This window comes from Sinocyclocheilus rhinocerous, unplaced genomic scaffold (assembly GCF_001515625.1).
Source record: "Sinocyclocheilus rhinocerous isolate Xijiao unplaced genomic scaffold, SAMN03320098_v1.1 scaffold4403, whole genome shotgun sequence".
Taxonomy (NCBI): Eukaryota; Metazoa; Chordata; class Actinopteri; order Cypriniformes; family Cyprinidae; genus Sinocyclocheilus; species Sinocyclocheilus rhinocerous.
This window is the reverse complement of record NW_015648614.1, coordinates 231,455-240,612: the sequence shown is the minus strand read 5'-3', so window position 1 is coordinate 240,612 and position 9,158 is coordinate 231,455. Positions and strand designations below refer to the sequence as shown.

General features: G+C 45.0%; 1 pseudogene; it reads right to left on the bottom strand.

The window, feature by feature from the left end:
* Nucleotides 1-2,194: 2,194 nt before the first annotated feature.
* Nucleotides 2,195-9,158, bottom strand: part of LOC107709984 (putative nuclease HARBI1) — a 10,890-nt pseudogene continuing 3,926 nt past the window's right edge.

Below are 9,158 nucleotides of genomic sequence, written 5' to 3'. Positions count from 1 at the left end.
TGTGACAGAGCATTTAGGCCAAAGCTGCCCTCCTGTACCATGAAAAAGTACCATTCCCGGCAATGGGATGTTTCCCTGGATGAAAACTTGACCTTGTAGAGCAAAGCTGAGAAAGGGCCTGTGTTCTGGACAAATCAGGTTTGTGGAAATATGAATCCTTCAAATTGAGAAATGTAAACCAATCTCCAGCATTTATCTACTGCATTACTATTTTTGTGTGAACCCGTGGTACCCGTTAGTTACTGTGCACAAAACCCATGGGTCCGACACCACTTCCTCCCAAATGACCTCAGAAAGTTGGGAGGAACAATCGATTGGTAGCCCCTGACCCCTAAGCAGAACCTTCTGCTGATCTCTCCCTCAGTGTAATGGAGCACTCAACTCTGTCCAGCGCATCTTGCGAACCTAGATAAGAGACTTGACAAGACATTACTGGCAAATTCATTAATTCAATCCTTAGGGCATCCGGCAAAGAAATCTATGCCAGCCTTATTTGGCTGCAACTTAAGACACTTGATGACATGATCTCACCTTCATCACTTGTCAGTTGTGAGTGAGCTTTCAAAGCTGAATCAATAAGAGTTTTGGAATCCTGATCTTCTGCACTTGTTTTTCGCAAGGCCACCAGGAGGATAGCCAAAGTATTGCTTATATAAGCCTCACGTACAGCAGCATTAAAATAGCATATTCTACTGGTGGCATGTCCCCATGTCCAGTTTCTACCAGGTAACCATCTACAGCTTGCGTTACATTGAGGCTTTTGAAATGTTTCTACCATACTGTCCTCAGCATTGAAATGTAATCATCTGCTACTAGGATGGAATGTTGGGAATTAGATATGCCTCTGAGATATGCCTTCCCAGACACTTTCCACAGGAAACGGGCACAGGGGCTACAAACTGCACTAAATAATCTATTAAGAAGAGTATTTGCAGAAAACTCCCTAACTACTGCTGATTCTTCATCCACCTCTGCTATATCTGAAAGAGAATCCCCCCATTGGCTCTCCCATTTGGATTGCTGTGCACAAATATATTTACTACGATTCCACTGATGGATAATCTGAAAGAAAACAGAAATTACCAACAACACTGTATAACTAGTATGCTAGAAACTAGATTTGTCAATAAAGAAAGTGTACTTGGTTTCTAACGTAACCTCAGTTTCCTTGGAGATGGGAATGGGTACTGCTCGCTTGACGCAATGGGGAAAACTTCTTTTTCTATGATTGCTGAAGCCTTTTTTATAATGCAGTGAAACTGCATGGCCATTGGTTTGTGCAGTTCAGATAAAAACGAACCTATGACGAAGCAGCGGAGCTGCACGAGCCTATGGCGATGAAGCCCGCCAGAGCCCACCGAAATGGGCAGGTTCATCTGGCTATATATGCGGGCATTCTGGCATAGGATCCTCAGGTTAATTAGACTGAAGCAATGTCACTGAATTGTGCAGCGACATAGCAGGGCTAGCAACGCAGTACTCATTCCCTATCTCAGGGAACCAAGGTTATGTTAGTAAACGAGTACATTCCCTTTCGATACTTCACTCATACTGAGTCGATAGACGCGATGGGGAACCAGTACAATCACGCTGTGATATGATAGAGGAAAGACTGATATGTGAATTGCCCAGAGGGACCAAGTAGAACACGGTAAGCCGTTAATTCGGGATTACGACCTAAATCGGGGCCCTAGAGGAGGCAAAGCGGGCTAAACTCAGAGGTCAAGCTCGGCCCTGGATAATCGTTCCAAGAAAAAATCTGTACAGCCTAGGAACTTAGGGAGGGCCAAGAGCATAAAAAAGTAAGGCAGATGCCTTTTTTGAACGTGTTAAGGTCAAGCCCTGCTCAGAACTGGTCCTGCCTCATGGCAGGTGCATGCCAACTTACTATGCAGAAAGGAACCAAGCCTGCAAGGCAGGGACGTCCAGGTTATAGAACCTGGCAAAGGTGGACGGTGAGACCCAGCTGGCTGCCGCACAGATTTCTGCAATGGACACACCGCTAGAGCATGCCCAGGATGAGGCTACGTCTCTATTGGAGTGGGCTCATACTCCGATGGGGCATTGCAGGCCCAAGGAAGAGTATGCTAGCACAATCGCTTCAACTATCCCTGTTTAATACTGTAAAGCTGCTTTGACACAATCTGCATTGTAAAAAGCGTTATATAAATAATGGTGACTTTACTTGACTTGACTATCCATTGGGAAAGTCTCTGCATCCTGCTGGATGCCTTTTGGAGTAGCCTACAAAGCATACAAAGAGTTGTTCTGACTGCCTGAACAGGGCGGAACGCTCAATGTAAATTCTCAGGGCCCTGACAGGGCAGAGTAAATTTAACTCCTGGTCATCCTCTGAGGCAGGAAACGTGGAGAGTGTGATAACCTGTGCTCTGAACGGGGTGGAGAGCACTTTAGGTACATAACCATGCCTTGGCTTTAGGACGACCTTGAAGTCATTAGACCCGAACCCAAGGCAGGTAGGGCTCACAGAGAGCGCCTGCAAGTCTCCTAAGGGACTCCTAAGAGCCTTCAGAACCATAGACAGGTCCCATGTAGGTACACTAAGAGGGCGAGGAGGATTCAACCTCCGAGACCCCTTCAAAAAGTGAACAACTAAGTTGTTCCTGCCCACTGACTGACCGGCTACAGGAGCATGAGAAGCTACTATAGCTGCTACATAGACCTTGAGAGTGGATGGGGTATGACCCTTATCCAACTCTTGGAGGAAGAACAATATCACTGATATGTCGCAGGAGGTTGGGTCACTGTGCACCAAGTGGAGAAGACAGACCATTTAAGGGCATAGAGGCATCTCATAGACGGGGCTCTAGCCTGTGAAATAGTTTTTAAGATGTTCTCGGGGAGGTCTGTAGACTCCCATTGAGAGGCCATAGGTACAGTGCCCACAGCTCAGGCTGGGGGTGCCAGATCGTTCTGTTCACCTGAGGAAGGAGGTCCCGTCTCAGGGGAATGGGCCATGAGGCTGTTATGAGCAGCTGCGACAGCTCCGAGAACCAATGTTGGTTCCTCCAGAGCAGGGCCACTAGGAGAACCTTGTGTTTGTGCTCCCTGATTTGCCTAATTACCTGAGCAATCAGGGCGATCAGGGGAAAAGCGTAAAGGAGAAGGTTGGGCCAGTCATGGGCCAACACATCCCTGTCCTTCAAAAAATAAGTTGGGCAATGAGAGTTGTGTTTCGAGGCAAGGAGGTCGACCTCTGCCCTTCCGAAGATCTCCCAAATTCTCTGAACCGTTTGAGGATGGAGTATCCACTCCTCTGAGGGGAGATGGTTCCGGGACAGCATGTCTGCTCCCTGGTTCAATATGCCCGGCATATGTGTTGCCCTCAGTGAACGCAAGTTGAGGTATGCCTATTCCAAGAGGCGTTTCACCAAACCGAAGAGGCGCTCCGAGTTGAGCCTGCCCTGGCTATTTTTATATAGGACACCACTGTCATGCTGTCCGAGAGGACCAGAACGTGGTGTCCCTTTAGGTCTAGTAGGAAGGTCTGAAGGGCTCAACAAACTGCCAGCATTTCCAGGCAGTTGATGTGTAGCTGACTTTCCTTGTCCGACCAGGAGCTGAAAGTTGGTCTGTCTTCACACAGAGCTTCCCAACCTGTGTTGGACGTATCTGTCGAGACAACTTTCATTCTGCAGACCATTCCCAGAGCCACGTCCTGTTGTAACCAATGAGGGCTCTTCCAATGGGCCAGGGCTGCCACGCAGACCTGGTCCACTTTGATACGTAAGCGCCCGTGATGCCAAGCATGGGACGGAACCTGGGGTTTCAGCCAATACTGTAGGGATTGCATGCAAAGCAGGCCCAGCTGTAGTACCGGAGATGCAGAGGCCATGAGGCCTAGCATTCTCTGAAATGTTCTGAGAGGGAGAGAGGCTCCAACTTTGAAGGAGGCTGCAGGCTGCTGTATGGTCAGGGCGCGCTCTGATGTGACTACAGCCCTCGTTTGGGTTGAGTCGGAAACTGCTCAGAGGAATGGAATCCGTTGGCTGGGAGACAGTGAGCTCTTGGCAAAATTGACCCTGAGCCCCAGGCACTCCAAGTGGCTGAGGAGAAGGGACCTGTGGAATACTAGCTTGGTCTCTGACTGGGCTAAGACATGCTAGTCGTCGAGGTAGTTTAGCGAATTGAAGTAAGTAACCTCGTATATTATCCCCAAAACCCATTTTGACACTCCGGGGATGGCCTCGGCCCGTGTGGCAAGGGGTTGGATTGGTTCGGGCGGTAGGTCGCTGTGAGGGGCCTGACACTCATGAAACATGGAAGAGGGAAAATGCTCTCTTTTTGAGTATGTTTGTGTTTTATTTTGTCCGCTATTGCAGCGGTTAGTTGCATGGGCACACGAACATGCCCAGTACTCACATTGTCTCCAGCACCCGGAACTAGCAGGGTGTTTGGAGGCATAAACAAGGCTGTTTGGGGGGTGATCTGGCTGCAGCGAGACTTAGCCCCTTCCTCTTCCTGTCTGCTAAGATAGTGCTTTGCAGAGTCAAAGGTGCAGGCTTCACGGGCTGCTGAGTTGGCGCAGGCCTGGGGCGACTAGAAGCAGCTGCAGAGTTAGTACACTTGGGCAGGAAGTGTCACAGCTCTTAAAATGTAGCTGGGTCGGGTCCAGACTCATCCATGGAAAGGAGGAGTTTGGCCTGAAAGACCTGGAGAACGGCCATGGAGTGCAATGCAGCGAGGGCTGACGTTGTCCTACAGGGCTCAGAAGGATGGGCGATTTTCGCTTATCATCCGATGGCAGTGTGCGAGCAGAGGTGCGTGGCCACCAACTCATCCAGCGGAGGCAGCTTCTCATAGCCCTTTTCTTCAGTGCCGTCGACTGTGGTGAGGGAGGATGAAGCAGACATGCATAGGTGGGCCCAATAGGGGGCGTGCCACGACTAAGTAAGCTTGTTGTGTACTTCTGGAAAGAATGGAGAAGCGCGCTGACGAGGGGCCTGGCAGCACCCCGGCAAAAACCATTCATCCAGGCGACTGTGAGTGGGCTCCTCGGGAGACCACTCGAAACCCAGCCACTCAACTGCTTTAAAGAGGACATGGAAAACGGGGCAGGGTCGTTCATAGAGACTGTCTAATCCTCTGCGTCTGAGGCCGCCAATGACATGTTGTCATCTAGGGGATCGTCTTCAGACGCCCCGAACAAGACCAAGTCACTCGCGATGGCAGAGGGATGCTGGTCTGGGTGGGTGAAAAGAACGGGAGAAGCCTCTCTGTGTGGAGAGAGTGAGCTTACTCGTATCAGAGCGCTGACATCCTCTGCCCTGCTGAAAAGGGGAGGGCGCAAGGGGTGGGGTCACTCTCTGAAAAGAAAGCGATCAGCGAGCGCAGAAAGGAGAGACTCATGTTCTTGCAATGAGAATAATCCATCTCCGTGACCACGGCTTCCGCATGGGATTTCCCCACTCACTGTGGCCATCATCAGCATGCATGGGCACCCTGCACGAGCCACAACAGCGGTGCAGCATTTGAATCAACACCGCGGAAATTTGCTCTTAGAAATTTGCTCTTTTAAACTCGTCGGATGGTGGCAGGGGATGCGCTGAAGCAGCAGCTAGCAGACGCTGAAGGCGGCTTATGAGTGGCTGGAGCGGCAACAGCTGAAGCAGAGCAGGTCGCTGAGTCAGCTCGATCTACTGCGAGGCGTGCCAACGGCGAGAAGGCTTCAAGTCTCGTAGAGCAGCGAATAGAAAATCGTTGTCGCTGAAGGAGAATAAATCTGAGGATCCTATGCCAGAATGCCCGCTTACATAGCCAGATGACCCCGCCCATTTCAGCCATAGGCTCGTGCAGCTCTGCTACCTCATCACTGGTTCGTTTTTATCTGATCTGCATGGACCACTGGTCGTGCAGTTTCCCTGCGTTATGAAAAAGATTTCAGTAATCGGAGTAAAAGGAGTTTTCTACATCATATCTAGCGACGCAGTACGAGTGAAGTATCGAAAGGGAACATACAATGATAGCTTAACCAGTAAGCCACAGCCCCCAGTTGGGTGCCAGGTATTGTAGGGAAAATTTGCGAATTTGACAATAACATACTACCTATATCACATCCTACCCTAAACCTAACTTGTTAACAAAAGAAAGCATGAATTGAAAACGCATTTGTTGAAGCAACCATGCTATTTTCTACGAGTTTTTATAGTGTCTTGCGCTTCACAGGACTTCTGCCTAAGTGCTCTTCATTAGAAGAACAGTGCTGTAACAGGTGAGCTATCAAGCAAGTTTATTTTGTCAGAAAAGCCATACATATGGAGCTGATTAAGTGATACAAATGTCAAAATGTATTAGTTTACAAATCATGCATAACAAGGGTTATTAAATGGCATCATACTGTACAAATGCCTAAACAAGAACATAGGCAGTTAAGTTACATCAATCAATTAGAATATAAATTCCATATTCACAAATAAAGAATTTTAATGCTAAGCAAATTCTGAGCATTTATTAAAGTCAGGAGACCTGACAGAAATTGTCTGAGTTATAGGGGTTTTACAGGGGAATCAGTATAATTTATTTGGTAGAGAAAAGGCAGCTCACATACAAGATACAGATGTCCAAGTACTGTACCTTTTTTGTAAAATATTCACTTTCTTCTATATTGTGACGTACATCCAAGTGTAACAGATTATCAAAAAATAAAAATAGGGCAGGTTCTATCCATGGGTTGTTGATTTTGAGATCTGGCCGTTGCACTTAAAAATGAATGTGAGCTTTTAGTCGATTGTGAGGGGGCAGGGTTTAAGTGAAGTAAATGATTGGAGAATATATCTTATTGGTCACCAGAAAGAAGTAGTTTTCAACAGAAGATCCAGTTATGACATTTTTATTAAAAACTACGAGCTCAAAAAAAAAACATATGTATCTATGAATCATTCACAATAAAAATCTATAACATGCACTTAAAAAATAGAAAAATTTAGTGTGAATTATCATTTCATGCCAACAAAAAAAAAAAAGATCCTGTATTTGGTTGTCTCTGACCATCTTTCAAAGGGTGAACATTTCAGCTCTGCTGATGAATGATGAATGTTTCAGGTCATGGAATGTCCACTGACAAGGAATCATTTTGCAGGCTTTGGAGGCTTACATGAGTGAGATAATTCAGCACTTCAGAAGAACCATTTGACCTCTGTAACCTTCAAGTGTGCACACTGAAGTCAAATGTAAAGACCAAATGCTTAAATTTAATGGGGCACTGAAAAAGGATCGATGACCTGTATGGTGCATGGTAACAGCAAAAACACTGTGACATTTACTAAATGGCATTTCAATGACTTTAAAACATTTCATGACACCAAGGTGTGAGAAAATGTGATTCTTATTTTTTCAATGGCCTGCAGTTGTCAATGCGTTAAATATAAAAAGGCATATGGTGCGAAACAAGATTAATTCTAAAATCTTACTCTAGGATTTCCTGCAGTGGAGTTTCTCTTACCATTGAGCGGGGAAAACAAGGAGTTCAATGATAGCTGGATAAAGCAATCCGTTATCATTCCTGTTCACCTCTATGGCAGTTTGTACATCCCCAAGGGTGGCTTTACTAGTTTTATTGTTTTATATTAGAAAACAGTAATAATGAAAATAATGACCACATTATAAATGGTAGTGTAGAGAGGAGGAAATTAAGCTATTATACGTTAGAGCTGTTATTTGTTTGTTTTTTTCAACATGAATTACATAAATGTAGGCAATGTGAATACTTTTCCTTTCTTCAGCTGCATATAAAGTAATTGCCAAGATTGATGTCCAGAGCAGATATTTGCACATTATTTGCCTTTAATGACCTTGCAAGTTTGATTAAACCACCAAAATATGAGTAGTATGTAACATTGGAAAAAAGAAAACGCTAAACTTGGTAAGCTTTACATGTGTGTCATGCATAATTTCTTGCAAAGCCTCATTAAATATTTCCCAAAGCTATTAATCATTCATCAGCTTATATTTAAGTTTCCAAAGATTTTCAATTGGATTATAAATCACCTTTGTTGCATACGTGGTGTGTTTGGGATCATTATTGTGTTAGAAATGACAAGTTCAATTTCCAAGCAAGCTCCTCTATACTTTCCTTGCAGTCAGAGATTTTTTTTTTTTTTTACAATTACACATCTCATTTAAGACTTTGGTTCACACACTGAGGTGATTTTCAGCCTCCTGACCAGCCAGGACATCACTTTTGACCATTACTTGAAAGTTTTGTCTTTAAACTGAAAAAAAATTAAATAAAAAAAATTGCTAAGACATTCAAATGATTATTACTTGTGATGGTGTATATAATATGTTTGGTCATCTGAATGTGTTAGATTATTTCTTTATTTTTTTTAATCAAAGGGCATTATTTAAAGCAGCTGGAGTGTGGCACATGTACATTTAAGATCCTTGAAGGTATGTAGCCTGTCTCAGGCATCAGTCATGCATGCAGCACTGCTTTGGTGTGGGGGGTTGCAATCTACCACATATAGATGAACTTGGAGCCGATGCAGGCAGAGAAAGCTCTAATTTACCATTAGCACCTTGGAAGCTGAAATGCACCCCTCTTCACGACAGGAAGTACCTGCAGTTATGCTATTTTTTGAGCATGTTTAAAATTGGGGTGGAATTTTAAAAGGATGTGCTGTCACTATTAATGTCAGAACTGGGCTGGTAAAACATCTGAGACGAGATCCTCCCCCACTGAGGAAGAGACATGTGGAAAAATATTTCACTTCGAGATTTTTAATTTACCTTGAATGCACTACTGCATTGTTCAAGGTCAGCTCACTTATAGTTAAAGGCGTCATATGATGCAATTTCTAATTTTCCTTTCTCTTTGGAGTGTTACAAGCTGTTCGTGCATAGATAAGATCCCTAAAATTGCAAAGACTAAAGTATCAAACACAAAGAGATATTCTTTATAAAAGTTAAGACTTGTCCACGCCCTCCTAAAACGCCTCGTTTAAACACGCCCCCACGTCTACGTCACTGAGTGGGAAGATTTGCATAACACCGCCCAAATGTTCACGCAAAGAAAGAACGCTGTGTGTTTTGTTGTGAAAGCGAAACTACTTTGTTTGGCCTTCCAAAAGAGGACACAACTAGAAATCAGTGGTTAAGTTGTATTTACAACACTGTTCCAGAACAGTTCAACCCAAATA